The sequence below is a fragment of the Aquarana catesbeiana genome, linkage group LG05, assembly GCF_042186555.1.
Source record: "Aquarana catesbeiana isolate 2022-GZ linkage group LG05, ASM4218655v1, whole genome shotgun sequence".
Classification (NCBI taxonomy): domain Eukaryota; kingdom Metazoa; phylum Chordata; class Amphibia; order Anura; family Ranidae; genus Aquarana; species Aquarana catesbeiana.
Window position 1 is genome coordinate 37085529 of NC_133328.1, and position 23512 is coordinate 37109040.

General features: G+C 43.8%; 1 long non-coding RNA gene across 1 annotated transcript in view; it reads left to right on the forward strand.

The window, feature by feature from the left end:
• The first annotated feature begins 1439 nt into the window (after positions 1 to 1439).
• Positions 1440 to 23512, forward strand: part of LOC141145783 (uncharacterized) — a 32056-nt gene continuing 9983 nt past the window's right edge. Inside the window, exon 1 of the long non-coding RNA XR_012244638.1 lies at positions 1440 to 1522. This is a non-coding gene — a long non-coding RNA (uncharacterized lncRNA). The remainder of the gene's footprint in view (positions 1523 to 23512) is intronic.

The window sequence follows — 23512 nt, forward strand, 5'->3', positions numbered from 1 at the left end:
CATTGCGCCCCAAACCTCCGGATGATAAGCCCCCAAGGGACATTGTACTATGTCTTAATGACTACCTTGTTAAGGAGGATATTCTGAGAGCCTCTCGCAATACCCCTAACATTCAGCTGAACGGGACCAGGGTCCAGATATACCCAGACCTCTCCCCCGCTACGTTGGAGAAACGCAGAAATCTGAAAGAAGTCACCACAGTTCTGCAGTCTGCAAGCATACGTTATCTCTGGGGCTTCCCCTTCAAACTCCAGGTCCCCCACAACGGTACCACCCACGCGGTCACCACGCTTCAAAGTGGAAAGGAGTTGCTGGTCAAACTGGGACTTTTGGAGCCTGAGCAATTGTCCAGACAACCATCTACACCCCGCACATCACAGATCTGGGCCACTCCATCTCCTCAACGGGACCGCAGACGACAACGCCAGGGACTTTGTGAGCTACAGATTTGAGGCTCGCCTTGGATACCAAGTGAGATCGATTACAGTAACTTTGTTCGACTGTTGGCTTCCCCATTCCTCTCTGTTTTATCACTTACAGTTCTGTGTCGCAAGATGGCTTTTTTTTTTGTCTCGTTGCGCCCGCATGGTTGACTCCCTGCTCTACAAATTCACAAACTTTAGACTACTCCTGAGAGAACGACCATCTTGACCTCAGATCTGGTTGAGTCTGAGCGCTCAAATCTATATAGGTTCTTTTGAATTGATAAAAGCATTGGACTACATAGTCCTTCAGGAAGGTTTTTTTGGGAAATACCGTTTATTTTCTGTTCCAACTTCCCCCCCAACGCCATTCTAACATAGACTATATGTTGGCACTTATTTGGTGTACAAGTTTAATTGACATTTCTTTTTCTTCCTATTTATTTTTATTTTTTGGTGGTGGCTCTGACTCTAGATTGCTAAGTGATAAATGTGTTAAGGTACCTTGGTTGCTTATGAGTAAAGTGAGGCCTATGGTTAGCCACGGGCACAGTGATCCCAGGGGTCTCCTGCCTTCTAAAAAGGGTATTACTGAAGTATGCACACGGTTCTCTTTTAGATGTCATGTCAATCCTCAACCCTCTAGGTTGTACTCATGGGGATTAAGATAATATTGCACAATGTAGAGGGGTTTCATTCCATACAAAAGAGGAGGAAGGCCTTTAGATCTTATGAAAGTCTGGTGGCTGACATATTGCTCCTTCAGGAGACACATTTTTCCACCTCTAACCAACCTAGCTACTTTGATCACCATTATAGACAGCACTTCTTCACCACATTTGATTCTAGGTCTAAAGGTGTAGCCAAAAATTCATTGATATTGGATGTGCAGCATGTTTATAAAGACCCTGCTAGCAGGTTTCTGATAATACAGGGCTTAATCAATGGGAAAGCAATTACTATTGCAAATGTTTATGCTCCAAATGTCTCACAAGCATCTTTTTTTGCCTCCTTTTTTGGACAGGTATCTCTCTCCGCACCTAGTGATTGGAGGGGATTTTAACATGGTGGCCCATTCAAAACTAGACAGAAGCCGAGTTGTGAGTAATGCTAATGCTTTCCCAAAAACCTGTGCACTGTTTATTTTTTACACTACTTTTGAGGTGAATGGGTAGGGGTATGATGTACCCCATACTCATTCACATAGGGTGGGGGGCCGGGATCTGGGGGCTCCCTTCTTGTTGTTTCCGACAACAAATGTTCGATGTGAGCTTGTTGTCGGAAATTCCGACCGTGTGTAGGCTCCATCAGACATTTGTTGTCGGAATTTCCGACAACAAAAATTTGAGAGCTGGTTCTCAAATTTTCCGACAACAAAATTAATTGTCAGAAATTCCGATCGTGTGTACACAATTCCGACGCACAAAATTCCACGCATGCTCGGAATCAAGCAGAACAGCTGCACTGGCTATTGAACGTCATTTTTCTCGGCTTGTTGTACGTGTTGTACGTCACTGCATTCTTGACGTTCGGAATTTCCGACAATATTTTTTGCGACCTTGTGTATGCAAGACAAGTTTGAGCCAACATCCGTCGGAAAAAATCCAGGATTCTGTTGTCGGAATGTCCGATCGTGTGTACGGGACATTATAATTCAACACTGCCACAAATTTGTGGCAAGTTATCCTTACTACCTGGGTTAGGGTTGTAAGTTGGAGACAGGAGATCTGTTCTGCACTGCGCTGATCCCGCCTATGAGGAGCAGAAGGTTCACAGCACAACAAAATGAAAGAACAAATGCAGGCCATACCTACACTATATTTCCAAAAATATTGTGACGCCTGCCTTTACACATACATGAACGTTAATGGCATCCCATTCTTAGTTTGTAGGCTTCAATATTGAGTTGGCCCACCCTTTGCATCTATAAGAGCTTTAGCTCTTTTGGGAAGGCTGTCCACAAGGTTTCGGAATGTGTCTATGGGAATGTTTGAGCATCCTGCAATCTTCCAGAAGCGCATTTGTGAGGTCAGGCACTGATGTTGGACGAGAAGGTCTGGCTCACACTCTCTGCTTTAATTAATTCCAAAGGTGTTCTATCAGTTTGAGGTCAGGACTCTGTGCAGGCCAGTCAAGTTTATCCACCCCAAATGTGCTCATCTATGTCTTTATGGACCTTGCTTTGTGCACTGGTGTGTAGTCATGTTGGAACGGGAAGGGGCCATCCCCAAACTGTTCTCTGAAAGTTGAGAGCATGAAATTGTCCGGAATGTCTTGTTATGCTGATTCCTTAAGAGTTCCCTCCACTCGAACTAAGAGGCCAAGCCCAACCCCTGAAAAACAACCCCACATCATAATCCCCCCTCAGCCAAATGATTTGGAGCAGTGCACAAAGCAAGGTCCATAAAGACAAGGATGAGCAAGTTTGGAGTGGAGGAACTTGACAGGCCTGCACAGAGTCCTGACCCTAACCCAATAGAACACCTTTAGGATAAATTAGAGTGGAGACTGTGAGCCAGGCCTTTTCGAAATCAGTGCCTGACCTCACAAATGCGCTTCTGGAAGAATGGTCAAACATTCCCATAGACACACTCCTAAACCTTGTGGACAGTCATCCCAGAAGAGTTGAAGCTGTTATAGCTGCAAAGGATGGGCCAACTCAATATTGAACCCTACGGACTAAGACTGGGATGTAATTAAAGTTCATTTGCGTGTTAAGGCAGGCGTCCCAATACTTTTGGTAATATATTGTATGTAAAAACAACCTAAGACTTGCAAGCAGATGGCCTTTCTATTCCACTCTATCGCAGAGAGAGCACACGTGGGTATGGTACTTCTGTCCCACCGGAGCTGAAACACTGCCAACGTTCAATCAACAGGGAAACACAAATGTCAGGTCCGTGTTGAAGCATATGTAGCAGATTAGAAGAACCGGTTGATGTTTGCAGATGTATAGATATGGTTTACGTTTTATACATAAATGCAAAAATATATATATGGGTTAGAAAAAAAAAACCGATATTGTAGTTTCACTTTATGATGACTAAATACTATGATAATATTTACTTACAACAAAATGCTATATGCATTGGTGTTATCTTGTAACAGAAATTTACAAAGAAGCATTTCACAGTTGTCATGGCACTTTCTTTAACTTCAAGCAGTTACTAAGGCTGTTCTTTAAATATTAAGTAAATATTGGCACAAAGAACATCCAGCTAACACAAGCAGCAATTTTTCCATGAATGTCGAACTAAAGATGATCTTAGTTATCTTTGTAATTACATTGTGGTAGACACATAGCAATTATTAATACATCAGTTTTATCATAGCCCTAGAATAGATGGAGATTTAATTTTTTTTTATTTTTAAAGGCATTCTATATCAATGGAAGGTTGATGCAAAGTTTAGACTTTCGTCAGTTTGTAGTTGTTTTTTTTAGTCTCTTACAGCCTCAGGACATAGTTCATAGACATCAGAAAGAAAGGCAAAACAGTACAAGGCTGAGAGGTGAACCATTACTGCACAATATGCAATGTCAAATACAATTGAACAAATATTCAGAACAAAGTATAATACGGTCTGACAACATAAAATACCATCCTTCCTAGCAAGATAAATCGGCGTGTCTTTGCAGCCAAGACAAACATGTACTGTACAAATAAAGCCAATAATATAAAAAAGGATATTTGTTTTTAAAAAGGGTGTAGAGCTTAAAGCTGTAATAAACCGTTGTTTTTGTTTTTTGTGCTTTTTTTTAAATCTTGCAAGATAATGCGATAACGTGCTACTATGCGTCGCTGTTGACTAGACGCGATCTCACAGTGCAATGCTGGGTCTGCCGTGTGCCATGACTTATATTGGCAGACCCAGCATTACATCGGGAGATGGCATCCAGTCAACATCGGAAGAAGAACAGAGTGAGAAGAACCAGCAGAAGAGGGAGAAGACAGTGGAGAGTGAGAAGACCCAGCAGAAGAGCGAGAAGACAGCGAAGAGAGAGAAGACCCGGCAGAAGAGTGAGAAATCAGCGGAGAGAGAGAAGACCCAGCAGAAGAGCGAGAAAACAGCGAAGAGAGCGAAGACCCGGCAGAAGAGCGAGAAGTCAGCGGAGAGAGAGAAGACCCGGCAGAAGAGCGAGAAGTCAGGGGAGAGAGAGAAGACCCGGCAGAAGAGCGAGAAGACAGCGGAGAGAGAGAAGACCCGGCAGAAGAGCGAGAAGTCAGGGGAGAGAGAGAAGACCCGGCAGAAGAGCGAGAAGACAGCAGAGAGAGAGAAGACCCGGCAGAAGAGCGAGAAGACAGCGGAGAGAGTAGAAGAACCAGAGAGAGGAGAAGAACCTAATAAAACACTTAATAAAACACTTTAAAAACCTGTGTACTGTGTTTATTTTTTGGGTGAATGGGTAGGGGTAGAACGTACCCCATACTCATTCACATAGGGTGGGGGGCTAGGATCTGGGGGCCCCCTTGTTAAAGGGGGCTTCCAGATTCTGATAAGCCCCTAAGTGCAGACCCAGACAACTACTGGCCAGGGTTATCGGGAAGAGGCTCTTGTCCTCATCAACATGGGGACAAGGTGCTTTGGGGTGGGGGACGCAGAGACCCTGCCCCAAAGCACCCACCTTTACCATGTTGAGGGCATGTGGCCTGGTATGGTTTGGGGGGGGCGTTCTCTCGTCCACACCTTTCCTGACCTGCCGGGCTGCGTGCTCGGATAAGGGTCTGGTATGGATCTTCGGGGGGGGGGGTCCCTTAAAATCCATACCAGACCAAAGGGTCTGGTATCGTCCTGGGAACCCCACTCCAATTTTTTTTTTTTTCATTTTGGAGGGGGTTCCCCTTCAAGATCCTCAGCACACAAGTCGCCCCGCTATTCGGATCATCATGATCCAACTTCTGGTGCGACTTCTATTCAAATCAGTGGGGTCCCATAGGGAACCATTGATTTTTGTATAGTGGCAGAGAAACGCCTGATGAGGTTTAACACTTTGTATACAGCGCTAAACAGCGTTTAACAGCTTTTACCGGCGTCTGGCGTTTTTACAGCTCTAGTGCTGGAGCCTCAGAACACGCTGGTCCTGGGATTTTTTTTTTAGCTTAAAAACACATATGTCACTTACAGCTCCCAGCTGTGGATCTCTGCAGCTCCTCCAGGGTTACCATGGGCATCTTGGCTGCTTCTCTGATTAATGTTCTCCTTGCCCGCTTGTTCAGTTTAGGTGGACGGCCATGTCTTGGTAGGTTTGCAGTTATGCCATACTTTTTCCCTTTTTGGATGATGGATTGAACAGTGCTACGTGAGATGTTCAAAGCTTGTACCTGCCGGATACATCTGAATTTCCCAATTACAAAAAATTTGTTTGAATTCGATTTGGAACGAAACAAACCACACATGTCTATAAGTAACAATATAATGAGAAAAGGTGCAGTGTTTTACAATCTTAGGGCTTGTCCCACTAATAATGAAATTACTATTCAAGTGGATACCTAAAATGTGATTTATCTTAGTGAAGTAATCCGACAAAATCGGCGAGCCAGTTCCACTAGCAGAAAAATACATTTCCAGGGGCATTCCTTATACCGACTGTCTACAGAATGCCTCCATATTGCCATCTTACATTACATTTTTTGGACAGTTTTAGAAAATTAGAGTGGCTGCAGATTAATAATTTTTTAATAATCTTAATCCCTTCACGCCCACTGTACACAAATATGCATTCTCAGTGTAGCGCTGGTAGATTTTCAATCTACTGCTTATAGGTAAATTTAGTGGGTTATCTGTTTATATATAGTCAGATTTGCCTCTGTTCCAGTTTGGCTGGGTTGCATGTAATTTCACACTGTGCCTGTGGGTGTCGTTGTCACCATGGGTCGGTGTTGGAAAGGCAACACGTTGAAGTGTATGAGCGCTCCTCTGTCCCGGAGATAACTCGGTGGAGGTGGTCCTCCGAGTTGCATTCTGGGAGAGGGTATTTATGGGACAGACGCCATGTTTTAGGGTTCGTTTTCGTTCCACCTGCTGGCCCTCCTGGCCGTCAGGTATGTGCTAGGAGTACTACCTTGTGGTCCTCCGATCGGGAGGCCCACGGCGCTGCGGTGTGTGGGTGGGCCCAGAAGCCTGTCTGGGGCCTACCACAGTGGCAAAGGAATGGTCCTGGGCTCTCTGTCCTACAGGAAGAAGCTGGACAACTGAGAAGATCCCAGGGGAGGACCCGTCATGGAAGGATCATGCAGAGTGCTGGTCTGGAGAGGGGCCTGGTGACTCAGTTGGAGGACGCATCCTAAAGTAATCCTATCGTATAGTACTGCCGGGTCGGCTTAAAGGTTCTAGTGCTGTGTTTGCTATTCATCGTAAACCATTACATCCTGTGGCAGAGGATCGTACGGGGTTCTATTCCATTCAAGTCTGTGGCAGAGACTTTTGTTTGTGCTGCGTACTGGCTGCTAGGTTAATGAGAGAAACCTATCCAGGCGGGCAAAGATTCAGCTCCAAAAAGAGAGTACATTCATCTACAAGATTTCAATTCCTAATACTACACTAAGAAAAGGTATTTGAACTTCCCTGCAACTCTTCTTCTACCTCTTTCCTGCTACTTCTTTCAATTACGTTTATTAAAGCATTGGAAAAGATAATCAAGTGTCTGGTGCCTACATTGTCCGGTATTAAACTCAACGGGACCCTAGACCCGGTTCTGGTGAAATTGAGGTAACAAAGGTGACGGTAACAGCCCGCTTTAAACCAGCAGCTCCACCGTGAGTTATTGCTACATGTGGGGGCGTCATCCGGGATTGTTAGCTGTCAACCTCCCGCAATCCTGAGAAGTATTTCACAGGGAGTTTACGTTGGAATAAGTTTCTGGACTTTGTCATTTTTTTTAGGAGAAGAAGGGGTTAAAGTGCAGAACTTTATTTCTGACTGCGTAGGCTGCGGGTGAGAAGTAAAAATCCGGGAGCTACATGATCAGAGGAACAAGTGGGAGGAGCCTAACTTACTTGTTACCGTGTGGGACGCGTGTGTGTGTGTTTGGCGCCAGAAGAGAAGAGAGGCCTCGTGATCGTGCTGAGAAGATCAGAGTGCAGCCATGTCTTCTTTTCCGTTGGTACCGCCAACTATGGGACCTAAGATGTTCCCTACGAGTACCGCTGCGGGTGCTATGCTGACCGGAACCCTGCTGACAGATACCGGCATTCGTTTGAAACCGCAGGGGAGGTTTGTGCTATACACAGTTGGAGATATTGAAGGGCTGGGCATGCTTTGCCACAAGTGTGAAGGACTGGCCATACATCTCCGTCCATTTGTCCGTTGTTTGCAGTGCGGAGAATATTTGTTCACAGTGGAGCAATCTACCATGTCGCCCCGTGCTTATCGTGTGGATTGGGCTACAGAAATTGCCACAGTGGAAACTACTGCCATTGCTGCTGGAGGGCAACAGGCCGTGATCTCGTCTGCTACCGTGAGTGCTTCCGAGGAAAATGCCGCTGTTACTGTTTCCTCAGCGGATATCACCATTATGTCTACGTCTACTACACCTATCCCCATTGCACCTGTCCAGAGGAAGGTGGGATATGTGAAGGCTTCCCGCGGCCGTGGTCGAGGCCTACCCCAGAGACTACCCGAACCGGAGCCGGAGAAATATATGGATCCAGAGAAGTCCACGTCAGGAACGGGTGAGAGATCAAAGGGGAATGTATCTGGGACTCTTTGTAAATATTTGCCAGCAGAGCAGTTGAGAGACTCGGAGATAGATTCTATGTCAGATCTCTCCAGTGATGATGATTTGTTTGAAACAATGTCACAGGAACTGTTGTGGGCCCAGGGTGAAGATGTTGCTTCTGCCTTAACTTTCTCAGAGTGGACAGCCCTGGATTCTGGGAAGACATCATCCTGTGTGGAGCCATGTTTTAGGGTTCGCTTTCGTTCCACTTGCTGGCCCTCCTGGCCGTCAGGTATGTGCTAGAAGTACTACCTCGTGGTCCTCCGACCGGGAGGCCCACGCTGCTGCAGCGTGTGGGTGGGCCCAGAAGCCTGTCTGGGGCCTACCACAGCGGCGAAGGAATGGTCCTGGGCTGTCTGTCCTACGGGAAGAAGCTGGACAACTGAGAAGATCCCAGGGGAGGACCCGTCATGGAAGGATCATGCAGAGTGCTGGTCTGGAGAGGGGCCTGGTGACTCAGTTGGAGGACGCATCCCAAAGTAATCCTATCGCATAGTACTGCCGGGTCGGCTTAAAGGTTCTAGTGCTGTGTTTGCTATTCATTATAAACCATTACATCCTGTGGCAGAGGATCGTATGGGTTTCTATTCCATTCAAGTCTGTGGCAGAGACTTTTGTTCTTGCTGCGTACTGGCTGCTAGGTTAGTGGGAGAAACCTATCCAGGCGGGCGAAGATTCAACTCTAAGAGGAAAGTACATTCATCTACAAGATTTCAATTCCTAATACTACACTAAGAAAAGGTATTTGAACTTCCCTGCAACTCTTCTTCTACCTCTTTCCTGCTACTTCTTTCAATTACGTTTATTAAAGCATTGGAAAAGATACTCAAGTGTCCGGTGCTTACACTGTCTGGTATTAAACTCAACGGGACCCTAGACCCGGTTCTGGTGAAATTGAGGTAACGAAGGTGACGGTAACAGCCCGCTTTAAACCAGCAGCTCCACCGAGAGTTATTGCTACATCAGCTTGAAGAGGTTATACCGGGGTGATGCCTGCAGCTGCAAGCATCACCCTGATACCATTTTTTAGAGCCAGCAATTGGCTTTTTAGTGATAACAACTGATGCGGCTAAAAGCCGCTCAGCTGTTAGCCTTAAAGGGGTTGTAAACCTTCGTGTTTTTTCATCTTAATGCATCCTATGCATTAACACCTGGCAGTGACAGGTCCCCCAGCCCCCCCCCATTTTACTTACCTAAGTCCTGGAACTTGACCCGCCAGGGACGCGCTGTCTCTCTGCCCGGGGTTCTTGGCTCTTGATTAGATAGATTGATAGCAGCGCAGCCATTGGCTCCCGCTGCTGTCAATCAAATCCAATGACGCGGGCGCCCAGGACAGCTATGGACGCTGAATGCTGGACTCGGGAGCGCGCCCGCAAGGTAACCCCCTTTTGGGGAAGCACTTCTGATGCGGGGAGGAGCCGCGAGAGCCACCAGGAGACCCCAGAAGAGCAGGTTCGGGGCCACTCTGTGCAAAACAAGCAGCACAGTGGAGGTAAGTATGACAGGTTTGTTATTTTTTTTTTTAAAACGAACCCTTACAATCACTTTAATGAGTGGGAGGGGATGTCCCCCCCTCCCGCCGCTCTTCCCGGGCCTCCTGAGCCACCGGGAGACCCGAGCCACCCTTTGGCATGTCAGCCGGCTAGGTTGAGACCCGAACAAAGCCAAATTCGGCTTCAATCGGGTCTCCGATGTAATTTCCCGGAAGCAACATCGCAACGTCACTTCCGCTTTACTCGGCTGCCAATGGCGCCTATTTAAAAAAAAATTACAGTATTCAGAAATGCTGATTTTTGGCAATCTGAATACTTTGAAGTGCAGAGGATGGATTTGGAGTCTTTTAGACCCCCGATCCCTCCATAAAGAGTACCTGTCACCACCTATTACTGTCACAAGGGATATGACAGCAATAAAAGTGATCAGATTTTTTTTTTAAAGGGGACAATGTTAAAAAAATTAAAATAATAAGAAAAAAAAAAATTTTAAAGCCCCCCCTCGCGTGCTCGTGCAGCAAAGAAAATGCATACATAAGTTGCGCCCGTAAATGTAAATGGTGTTCAAATCACACATGTGAGGTATCGCCGTGATCACCAGAGTGAGAGCAATAATTCTAGCAAAAGACCTCCTGTAACTCTAACCTGGTAAACGTAATTTTTTTTTTTAAGAGTTGCCAATGGAGATTTTTAAGTACCGTAGTTTGTCGCCATTCCACAAATGTGCGCAATTTCAAAGCATGACATGTTAGGTATCTATTTTCTCAGTGTAACATTATCTTTCACATTATACAAAAAATTGGGCTAACTTTACTGTTTTTTTTTAATTCATGAAAGTGTCTTTTTTTCCTCAAAAAATGCTTTTGAAAGACCACTGCGCAAATACTGTGTGACATATAATATTTGTAATCATCGCCATTTTATTCTCTAGGGTTTCTGCTAACATATATATAATGTTGGGGGTTCTAAGTAGTTTTTAAGCAAAAAAATACGGATTTTAACTGTAAACAACAAATGTCAGAAATAGGCTTAGGCATGAAAGGGTTAAATTACAAAATGGCTTGTAGCAAGGGTCAGTTCTTTCTTTTGGTGAGATACCTGCAGCATATGAGTTTCTGGCTTTGTCCATCTGCTGTAGTCTTTATGAGGAGCTCACACCATCCATACATTACTTTTATGTATTTTATATCATGGAGAATTGAATAGGAGGATCAGTGGCGGCCCGTGCATTAGGGGCTCGCGGCGCCGCCCCCTCTCTTCTGCCACCCCTCTCTCACGAATAGATAGATTCATGCATTGCATGAATCTATCTATAGCCGCCGCTGCCACCCCCTATCCAGGCGCCCGTCCCCTTTTTGGATGCAGGGCGCCTGAATGGTGGTGGAGGGGGGTGTTTTTGAAGCACCTGATTAGAGCCATAGACTCTAATAGGCGTGTTAGAAAAGCAAATGACTATTTGCTTTTCTAACACTAAACTGCCTCGCTGCCAATCAGGTGCTCGGGTCTGTTACCTGTCAGCTGATTGGCTGAAAAGACAGGCACCGCTATTGGACGCCTATCAGGAGGAGAGGACGGGAGATGAGGACGGCAGGAGACGCTTGGAGGACCCCGCTCGTCGCTGTCACCCGCTGCCCCACCAAGGCAGGGTAAGTGCCGGGCAGACGGCGAGCGGGCAGGGGTCACACTGGGGGCATTCAAGGGCACATTGGCAGCATTTGATGGGCACGTTGGCAGCGTTTGATGGCACAGTGGCAGCGTTTGATGGTACAGTGGCAGCGTTTAATGGGGACAGTGGCTGCAATTGATGGCACAGTGGCAGCATTTGAGGGCACAGTGGCAGTGTTTGGCACAGTGACAGCGTTTGAGGACACAGTGACAGCATTTGAGGGCACAGTGGCAGCGTTTGAGGGCACAGTGGCAGCGTTTGAGGGCACAGTGGCAGCATTTGAGGGCACAGTGACAGCGTTTGAGGGCACAGTGGCTGCAATTGATGGCACAGTGGCAGCGTTTGATGGCACAGTGGCTGCAATTGATGGCACAGTGGCAGCATTTGAGGGCACAGTGGCAGCATTTGAGGGCACAGTGGCAACGTTTGAGGGCAAAGTGGCAGCGTTTGAGGGCACAGTGGCAGCGTTTGAGGGCACAGTGGCAGCGTTTGAGGGCACAGTGGCAGCGTTTTGATGGGCACAGTGGCAGCGTTTGATGGCACAGTGGCTGCAATTGATTTTGTGCTCCCCCAAAAATTTTGAGCACCAGAGGAGGATCTGGAACAGACAAAGGAAGGCAGGAGCACCCAAAACTCTGACGGGGGGGGGCGTAGGAACAGAGATGGAAATGATAGCAGAGAGATCTCACTGATGGAATATCTCTAAGGCGCTCAGGAAGCCAGGGGTAGGCTCAGCAACCATATGTATCAAAAATATCATATGTGAGTAAACTGATCTCTTGAAGAGTAGTCCAGAGATGCATTTATAAAGTACTGAATGTGACTTTCAGCAAACATTCACTGGTGGTGAACTGTCATTTAAAATGCATGCACCAGGTAGGTTCACCTGCAGTGAATGTTTGGTGTCAATTTAGCTGCTTAATAAATATTCCACAAGAGTTTACTAATGGTGGCCATATATTCTTCAATAAATTATCAATTTCTTTTCTGACTGATCTTCTCCAAAAGGAATAACTGATCCATATCTAGCAACCCAGAGTTTTTTTTTTTTTCTCAGAGAATAGGTGCAGGAACTGCCCTCTTTCAAGTCACCACCCTCGTACCCACCTCTGAGAACCATCTCTTGGTTTCACCCCCTACCCACCTCCCAATACCTCCCCTTCGAAAGAAAACAGAACCAAGCATAATTTTGTTGTGCAAAATAATTTGTATGGAATTTGTTAATGATAACAAGAAAAGCAGTGAAATAGACAACAACAATAGCCCCCCTACGCAGCCAAGCAATATTAGATCCAACTCCGAAACAACAGATTCCACCAGCAACATTAGACCCCCCCCCACCACAAAATACCACCCAGGAACAACAGATCCACCTCAGTAACAATAGACCCCTCCCTTAACAGTAGATCCCTCCCAGCAACAATTGACCACCAGCAACATAAGGCCCCCCCTTCCTCCTCAGCAACAATAGACCCCTTCCTTAACAATAGATCCTCCAGCAACAATGGACCTCCAGTAACAACAGATCCCCCAGCAACATTAGCCCTCCTGCATCAAAATACCCCCTAGCAACAACAGATCCACCCTAGGAACAATAGACCCCTACCAGCAACAACAGATCTCCTGTAGCCAGCATTAATAGACCCTCCAGCAACCAACAATAGACCCCTCACTAAGCAGTAGATCCCTCCCAGTAACAATTGACCTACTAGACATGTGCATGATGAAAACATTTGTTTAGTTTAGTTTCGTTTTGATTCGTTAATCTAGTTGTTTAGTTTAGTTCAATTTGGTTGATTTGTTCAATTCGTATTCGGAATTCGTACTGGGAAGTTGTATTCGGAATTTTCTTCCAATTTACCGATTTTTTTTTTAGATTCAAAATGTTCAAATCGTTCAAATTTTGAATCGGTCGAAGCGAAAATGTAATATTCTTTTCGATTTGAATGCAGCAAAGTGAACAAACAAAAGACTCTTTAAATCACCTTCGGCTTAACAAAAACAGCATTATTTCTAAATGGTACTCTAATAACACACACAACAGTGTGTGTACAGTTAGAATTTGACTGAAGTTCAATTTAAAATTCAATTCTAATTTCAATTCAGATGAATTTCGTTACGTTATTCAAAGCATTCTATAAAATTTGTTTATATTGTAATTCGGATTTATCCGAATCTCCAAATAACTAAAAATTAGTCTGAATATTAACCACTTCAGCCCCGGACCATTTGGCTGGCCAAAGACTAGAGTACTTTTTGCGATTCGGCACTGCGTCGCTTTAACTGACAATTGCGCGGTCGTGCGACGTGGCTCCCAAACAATATTGACGTCCTTTTTTCCCCACAAATAGAGCTTTCTTTTGGTGGTATTTGATCACCTCTGTGGTTTTTATTTTTTGCTCTATAAACAAAAATATAGAGACAATTTTGAAAAAAAAGCATTATTTTTTTACTTTTTGCTATAATAAATATCCCCAAAAAATATACAAAAAAACATTTTTTTTCCTTAGTTTAGGCCGATAAGTATTCTTCTACAAAATTTTGGTAAAAAAAAATTGCAGTAAGCGTTTATTGATTGGTTTGTGCAAAAGTTATAGTATCTACAAAATAGGGGAGAGTTTATGCCATTTTTATTAATAATATTTTTTTACAAGTAATGGCGGCGATCAGCGATTTTTATCGTGACTGCGACATTATGACGGACAGATCGGACACTTTTGGTGCTATTTTGGAACCATTCACATTTATACAGAGATCAGTGTGATTAAAAATGCATTGATTACTGTGTAAATGTGACTGGTAGTGTAAAGGTTAACCACTAGGTGGTACTGTAGGGGTTGTGTCCTAGGGAGTGATTCTAACTGTGGGGGGATGGGCTGTGAGTGACACGACACTGATCACCGCTCCCGATCACAGGGAGCAATGATCAGTGACAGTGTCACTAGGCAGAAAGGGGAGATGCTCTTTTACATTAGCACTTCCCTGTTCTTCTTCACCGTGAGACGATCGCGGGTATGCCCGCGGACGTCGAGTCCGCGGGACCCGTGATTACGCTCACTGAGCTCCTGGCGGGCGCACGTGCCCACAAGCCGCCTCTTAAAGGGCAACGTACAGGTACATTAATCTGCCTGTACATGCCCTTCTGCCGCAGCATATCTGCGTGAGGCGGTCGGGAAGCGGTTAATTTGGATCAAAATGAACCGCACATGTCTATGACTTGCCAGCAACATAGGACCCCCCCCCTCCCAGCAACAATAGACCCCTTTGTGGCCCAATGTAAACTACTGTATGTATAAAATATCTATGCCTGGAATTTTTATTTCATTATTTACACCTAAGGCAAACTTTTAGTTAGGTTTCACTTCATTTAAATAAGCCCCCCAACTCCTGCGATTAAAATATATGGTTAAAACAGCAGAAGACATATCATACATTGTACTGCATATTGTAGATAGTAGGTGTAAGTAAGTTGGTGTTACTTCAATTATTTATGTATATTTTTTTCCATCCCACTCATCTTCAGCTATGCTGCTCCCCACCTTCCTTATATCTTTAGTTAATATATATGTTCACAGGGCAGTTGCAATATTTACTGTAAATTTAAGCAATATAGTATGGAGCAGAGGAGGATGTGGAATAGCTAACACTCCTCATCACTGGACCTGCAAGTAATGAGAAAAATGGGAACCAAAGCCTATGGCAGATATATTTTATTTCTTTTTTTTATTATTTTATTTTATTTCTTTATTATTTTTATTGTACAGGATGGTACAAAATCCGTTTTTTTAATGGGTAAACTACAATAGTTGTGAGACAATTTTATTTTAATTTCTTTTGAAAGTTTACACATTGTGATTGTAAAGTCTCATTTTTTTTTTCTTCAAAAATAACAAAAATGTTATACTTACCTGCTCTGTAAAATGGTTTTACAACCACTTTAATATCAAATTTATGCACACATATAAATATTTTTATACTATTTTTATATATTATACTATTTTGTATATTTTTATACTATTAAAATGTCATATGGAGCCACCAGGAGGGGAAGAGTCACTACTCTGACAATTGTGTGTACTAATTACCATTTACGCTATCAAGCTCTGTAAACTAGACTTTGCTCAACAAGATAGATTTGTAGATAAGGATGAAATGGAAAATGTGAGAAGCTGAAAGCTCCACTTGCTGTAGGTACATGAAAATGTAACATATTCGTATCTTATAGTTCATATTTAAGCAGAACTTTATCTATAACAACTTGCTAAAAAAAATAATGTTCTTTAGTGAGGGACACACATTCCACATTATTAATTATGGTACCAAAATGAGTGCGTGCTGTAAATTGCCTCCAGCATTGCTCCTATTTCTTCTTGCTGGGCGCTGCCATTTTGTGGGAGCCCAGAGCCCCTGAGCAGCAGTAAATATTTAGGCTGTCAGCAGATCGGCTTCTAGTGGCTCTAATTTTTAGCACAGTGCCACAAATGTCAAAATTGGGGAGGACCTGAGCATGAGCCGAGCAAGCCCAGATTTTAAACAGAATAGGCGCTTATTTTTAATGCTTTGCAGAACTATACATGCAAGATTGGCCAGCCTGAAGTGATCTAGCAGGCCTTAATATTCTGGCTAAAGTTACACTTTAACTGAGGAAAAAAAAAATCTTGGAGTAGGCTGAGAACATCAACATTGCAATCAGACCACAACCAAAAAAAAAAAAATAGTTCAAGCATTAAGTAACTTAGGAAGCTTTAAAAGCAATAAACAATAACACATACAGTGAGGAAAAAAAGGATTTGATCCCCTGCTGATTTTGTTTGCCCAGTGACAAAGAAATGATCAGTCTATAATTTTAATGGTAGGTTTATTTCAACAGAGAGACAGAATAACAACAAAAATATCCAGAAAAACGCATTTGAAAAAAGTTATAAATTGATTCATTTTAATGAGTGAAATAAGTATTTGACCCCCATCAATCAGCTTGATTTCTGGCTCCCAGGTGTCTTCTATACAGGTAACAAGCTGAGATTAGGCGCACACTCTTAAAGGGATTGCTCATAATCTCAGCTTGTTACCTGTATAAAAGACACCTGTCCACAGAAGCAATCAATCAATCTGATTCCAATCTCCCCACCATGGCCAAGACCAAAGAGCTGTCCATGTCAGGGACAAGATTGTAAACCTACACAATGCTGGAATGGTCTACACGACCACCGCCAAGCAGCTTGGTGAGAGGTTGACAAAAGTTGGTGCGATTATTCGCAAATGGAAGAAACACAAAGTACTTGTCAGTCTCTTGCGGTCTGGGGCTCCATGCAGGATCTCACCTCATAGAGTTTCAATGATCATAAGAACGGTGAGGAATCAGCTCAGAACTACACGGGAGAATCTTGTCAATGATCTCAAGGCAGCTGGGACCATAGTCACCAAGAAAACAATTGGTAACACACTACGCCGCAAAGGACTGAAATCCTGCAGCATCCACAAAAAAAGCCAAAGAAGAAAAAAAGAAAGCACATGTACAGGCCCCTCTGAAGTTTGCTAATGAACATCTGAATGATTCAGTGGAGAACTGGGTGAAATCAGTGGGCAGATGAGACCAGAATCAGCTCTTTGGCATGAGCTCAACTCGCCGTGTTTGGAGGAGGAGGAATGCTGCCTATGACCCCAAGAACACCATCCCCGGCCAAGGCAACAAAGGAGTGGCTCAAGAAGCAGCACATTAAGGTCCTGGAGTCGCCTAGCCAGTCTCCAGACATTAATCCCATAGAAATATGTGGAGGGAGCTGAAGGCTCGACTTACCAAACGTCAGCCTCAAAACCATAATGACTTGGAGAGGATCTGCAAAGGGGAGTGGGACAAAATCCCTCCTGAGATGTGTGCAAACCTGGTGGCCATCTACAAGAAACGTCTGACCTCTGTGGCTGCCAACAAGGGTTTTGCCACCAAGTACTAAGTCATGTTTTGCGAATGGGTCAAATACTCATTAAAATGCAAATCAATTTATAACTTTTTGAAATGCGTTTTTTTAGATATTTTTGTTGTTGTTCTGTCTTTCACTGTTAAAATAAACCTACCATTAAAATTTGTATATTGTTCCTCCTGGATCTGTCCTCCAGGTCTGTGACTTTGTCTTTCAGCCAGGACAGTTCCCCATTCTGGGCAGTGTACGTGTCTAGTAGTGTGTTATGAGAGGATGTATATTCCTCCATTTTGTGTTTGATGTGGTCTACTCTGTTCCCAATGGCTTGGACCTCTGCTTGGCATTTGTTGATCCATGCCATTATGTCAGATTGAAGGGATGATCACAAGGATAGCAACATTTCTTTCATCATGTTATCAGATACTGGTCTATCTGAGGTTGAAAAGGTTGGGGTCAGTCATATAAAAAAAGTGCAGTGGCAGTGGTGCTATTGGGCCTGCTTACCTCCATGTCAGGATCTGCTTGCAGCCAGGCTGTGGAGTCCATGCGTGGTTTGGATGTCACTGGGCTCCTGGTGGATGAGCTGGAGGTCCCAAATGATGATCCATATTGTGTGTTCACTTTGAGGTGGGTTTTGCGTGACCCCTCGTGGCTTCCAAAATGTGCTGCAGCCTTGTTTACTGGCTACTGTATATTGGTGCCACTGCCATTTTGTTGTAGCCCGCGCAGTATAGGGGAGAAGAAACCTGACAGCTTGTTAGGCTGTGGCGGGTTCTTTCTGCGCCGCGTCATGCTTGGGAGCTGCACGGGCTGTGGATGGTGTCTGTGCTTGTTTTCCCTAGAGGCCGAGCAGAGCTCTTAGCTCAGGTGCCCTTCTCAGGGCTCGGTCGCCACCCCCCACCCCCCCACCACACCCATAAAAATTATGGACTTATAATTCCTTTGTCAGTGGGCAAATGTACAAAATCAGCAGGGGATCAAATACTTTTTTCCCTTACTGTGATACATTTTAGCCTCCCCCACTTTAAGTACTTCTGTCTAGCAGGGGAATGGGCCTTGTGCCCAGATCCCCCCCAAAAGGCAAAAGCAACATAGCTGTTGCTTTCAAAGCTGCCACCACATAATATCTCTCCAAGGTTCTCCATATTTTAAGAGTAAGATCTGTGAAGGCAGCTGCCTCTTCTATGAAGAACACTCAGTCTGTGGCATAATTTCCCTTGGATAGTCCAGTTTCCAGATACACTCTGCACCCTTACCTAGCCAAACCTGCTTTCCATGTGCTTCTGTTGCAATATATTTATACCTAAAAACTATTTTTTCCTGAGATAGTCAGGCACTTCTTATTTCCAAATAAGAGCAAGCAATAACAGCCTTTATATTTATCTCAATGCATGTTTCCTTTAAATGGAAGGTGTTTTACTTATTTTATTGATTTATTATGGTTATGTCTGTATATCAATATTTTGATTTTTTTTTTTTTTGCCCAACAGAGGACGCTCTTGGCTCCCTTTCATATTTTCTCATTATCACTCCATCCACAGGTTGAACTAGATAAATATAGCAATGTATGGCAAGCATTAGAAGAAGCATTAAAGCAAAACTATTGTAGACCCAAAAACGTTATATACAGTGTAGTCAAGAAGAGCCTGAACTGATCAGGGAGAAGGCCTGGAATTGTCCATGTGTTACCTTCACTAAGATTCACTGAGGATAAGGAGGCACTCTACATCTAGAGGAAAAGAGGTTTCATCTCCAAATATGGAAAGGTTTCTTCACAGTAAGAGCTGTGAAAATGTGGAATAGACTCCCTCCAGATGTGATTCTGGCCAGCTCAGTAGATTGCTTTTAAGAAAGGCCTGAATTCTTTCCTAAATGTACATAATATAACTGGGTACTAACATTTCTAGTTAAAGTTGATTACCTCTCTGGGGTCAGAAAGGAATCTTTTCTCCTGCTATAGCAAATTGGATCCCGCTTTTCTAGGGTTTTTCGCCTTCTTCTGGATCAACTGTGGTTATAGGATTGGGTATGTGGGATTGTATGATATTTTTTATTTATTTATTTTTGTATTTTTTTTTGTTTTTTATGGTTGAACTAGATGGACTTGTGTCTTTTTTCAACCTGACTAACTATGTAACTATGTAACTGTAACCAGATTAATGATGGATGGTAATTAATGATGTCATCATTGATGCTAATGAAGATATTTTCAGGAGTAATTTGGTATATAAAAGGGAACAAACACCCACTCAGCCCAAATGTAAGACTGCTTAGCTGACATTAGACCTTCTCTTCCTTGTGCAGCTCCTGTAATTATAGGAATCCAATACATCAATTAAAACAGATTGATTAACCAGAGAATTATACAACACCTCTAACCTACAGCAAAATATATATAATGAAACTGCTAATTACAGGATGCATAGCAAACTCTTAATACATGAGCAAGAAAATTACTCTAATTAAGGAAGACATTAATTTTTAACGAATTGCAAAAGCCCAGGTACTTTACTTACAGTTTGAAAATACAGCCTACAAGAACATATTTGGGGGGCACACCATACAATGCGTTTAAATTCAAGATGATGCTGCTATAAGACCTACAAACAGTACAAAATATTTTACAGCGCACACATACAAGAATGACATTTCCTGCAGGGCTAGTTAAAAACACCTGAACATATTCAAAAAATACAGGGGTTTTGGTCACACTGTATGGTCATATAGTGCTAAGCCCACATAGTTCTCCCACATAGAGGAGTTCAGCTCCCGTGGCTGAGACAAAGGATCTTCCATTCTATTACTAGAGTAGGACCCACTAATTCAGGGTACTTTGTCGCAGTAAGTGGGCTTAGCACTATATGACCATATAGTGTGACCAAACCCCCGTATTTTTTTTAATATGTTCAGGTGTTTTTAACTAGCCCTGCAGGAAATGTCATTCTTGTATGTGTGCGCTGTAAAATATTTTATACAGCCTATCATGATTTGTGAATTTACCCGAACCTGCTGTACATGATCTACTAAAATCTAAACTTACTCTGTCAGTAAATAGGTAATGTAATGATATCACATACTGGGCACATGAAAATCCATGTCTGGAAGCCATGTTGTTCAGCAATCATAACAAAAGAAAACTCACCCAAGCTCTACCGCTATACAGTGCAAGTTAATGTGCTGAGTAGTCGGTTCTCTGGCTAATTCAATTTGCAATGGATCAATAACAAGTACAATCCAGCAACTCGAGAGCTTCTTCAAAGAAAACTTTATTATAGCATAATGCTATAATAACATTTTCTATGAAGAAGCTGCTGAGTTGTGGGCTTGTACTTGTTCAGCAAATAAAGGTCGGCCAAGGTGGTTTTGGAGAACTGGGAGAGACTGCAGAAGCGAATTCCTAGGTGTACACCTCCATAGTCTTTTAACTTAACTGCTTGCCGACCATATAACATAGATGCAAGGCAGCCCTGCTGCACCAGATCACATACCTACTGTAGGACATGATCTGGCACTTCCGGGTAGGGCACGCTTACACGCGCACCACCAGCGACCCCGGCTCTGCTGTCATTTTACACAGCAGATGCCGCTCAGCGGGTGCCAGCCAATAGATTACCACCGACACCTGCCGATCGTCTTGAACACACACAGGACAGGGCCCTCCCTACAGTGTCTTGAAAAAGTAACATTTCCCACATTTTGTCATGTTACAACCAAAAACGTAAATGTATTTTATTGAGATTGTATGTGATAGACCAGGGTTTCTCAACCATGGTTCCATGGAACCCTAGGGTTCCTCCAGAGTTTGCTAGGGGTTCCTTGAGTAATGAGCAATGTCTGCCTCTCAGATAAGTTCCCACTGAGGCCATTGATCTTTTTAGCTATCTGTAAGGAGGTGATTCTTCCCAATAACCACAAGTGTAATGCCGCGTACACACGGTCGGACTTTTCGTCTACAAAAGTCCAACGGACGCTGACGGACTAAAGCTGGCTGGTAATCCGATCGTGTGTGGGCTTCTCCGGACTTTCAACGGACTTTTTTAGCCTCAAATCCGACGGACTTTAGATTTGAAGCATGCTTCAAATCTTTACGTCGTAACTACGACGGACCCCGAAGTCCGCTCGTCTGTATGCTAGTCCGACGGACAAAAAAACGACGCATGCTCATAAGCAAAAACTAAACGGAAGCACTCGGTCTAGTAAAACTAGTGTTCGTATTGTAGGTAGCACATTCATCACGCTGCAAAATCTGTGATCGTTGAATGCAGCGCATTTTATTTCTTCTTTACGAAGGCTCTATAAAGAACGAAGGTGTTTTGCTGTTCATAATCAGAGTTCTCCCAAACTGATTTCTGGATTCTTTTTCTCTTTGATCTCATGAATGATATAGTATGCATTTTAAAAACAATGTTTCCATACTAATAATACTTTTTCCCCTTTTTTTTTTTTAGGTTTGTAAAGTTAACACAAAGAACCCATTATTATTTTTTTTTTTTATAGTGATTATTTTTTAGTTTTTAGATAAAGTTAACCCAAAGCACCGTTTTTGGTTACGTAAATTTTTGGATTTTCAAGACTTACCACTTGAACATTATTAACATTAGTAATGTATTTTTGGTGTGTTTTTTTTCAAACTCAATGAGATTGTTGTCCCTTGTTAATTTAACATTGTGTGTAAAATCAATGATTTCAAAGAAAAAACATAAAGTCTTTTGCTAAACTCAAAAAATGATCCATTTATTCATGGTCAAAATAAAATAAAGAGGAAGTCAACGCTGGAAAAAGTCGGTGTACCAGAAAATTGGGATCTTGCGGAGTCCATATAAGAGGGAGCACAATCTGGTCCAAGAATCCCAGAGATCAACAGCACCAGCAGATGATCTAGATGTCCCCAGACTGTGGTCCTACAACAGCCTGCGTCTTCTGTCAGACCAGACTGAACCCAGGTCATCATTTTCTTCTCTTCCCTGCAGCCTTTCCTCCACGCTGCCCTGCAGCCTTCCCTGTAGCCTTCTTTTGAGGCTGTGGCTCTGGTGTTTCAGTTGTGGCAGGAGGAGGAGGAGGAGGAGGAGGAGGAGGAGGGGGGGCTGCCTCATGTAGTTGGGTGTTTTGTGTTAGCGTGCCCTGCAGCCCCTTATGGATTGTTTCCCCAAATAGGCGCTCACAAATGAGGCGCTGCTCCCTATTCATCTGAAGAAGCCTGCTGGCTAAGTAGCAGCCATAGAATTCTTCCGCTTCGGGAGGGCTCCTTAAAAAACGGGTGGCCTCTTGCATGAGGCGCAGGGATGCGTCCTGTGTGACCATCCCCTTCCTGGCCCTTTTTTTGGGAAGGTGGAGGGGAGGCACTTGGGATTCGGTCAGGCTCCTACTGGGCCCAGCCACCTCACTTGGCCCAGCCACCTCACTGGGAGCAGCCACCTCACTGGGAGCAGCCACCTCACTGGGAGCAGCCACCTCCTGCCTGACACTGGGCCCAGCCTCCTCCAGGATGATGGTGAATCCGGCCTCCTCCAGGCTGTCCATGGGCCTGGTCTCCTCCTGCCTGCCACTTTCCCCACATTCCTCCTGGATGGACTCATCCTGTGTATAAAAAAAGGACAATAGTTTGAGTATATTTTTTTGGGTTCATCAATGACACACAGTTTGCTTCTCATGAATAGCAAATTCAATGTGAATACTTCTCTTTAATAAAAGAGTCTAATCAGACACCCTAATTATTTCAAGCAGGTGCCAAACATATTTAGCCACTACTGTCAATTGATATGTATACACAATTTTGAGTGCAAAATTATTTTAGACAATTATAACATCCAGTTAACATCATTAATATTAGTACAGTAAATATTTGTTAAAATAATTTACCTGACTCCAGATGGTCATATCTGGTTCATCCAGGATGGAAGACCCAGCTTGCTCCTCATCAGCCTCTGCTGGGGTGGAGGGAAGGGTGGAGGGAAGGGTTGAAAGTGATGGCCTGGCTTCATTCTGGTCATCCAGAAAACGTAGTTGATTATAGTACCACAGCCTGGGTACATAAACATCATCTGCTGATGCTCCTGATCTCCTTGATTCCTGGATCTTCTTATGCTCCCTCTTATACATGTTCCTCAAGCCCCCAATTTTCTTGAGCAATGTCTCCATTGTTGCTTCCGGGATGGTCGCCTGGACAAAGGCCAGAAGTCTCTCCAGCGTTGACTTCCTCACATGCTTAGCATAATACTGAGGGTGTTTCACCTCCCACAAATTCCTCATCTCTCGATATTTGGAAATAAAAGATGTAAGGAACTCTGGATCCTTAA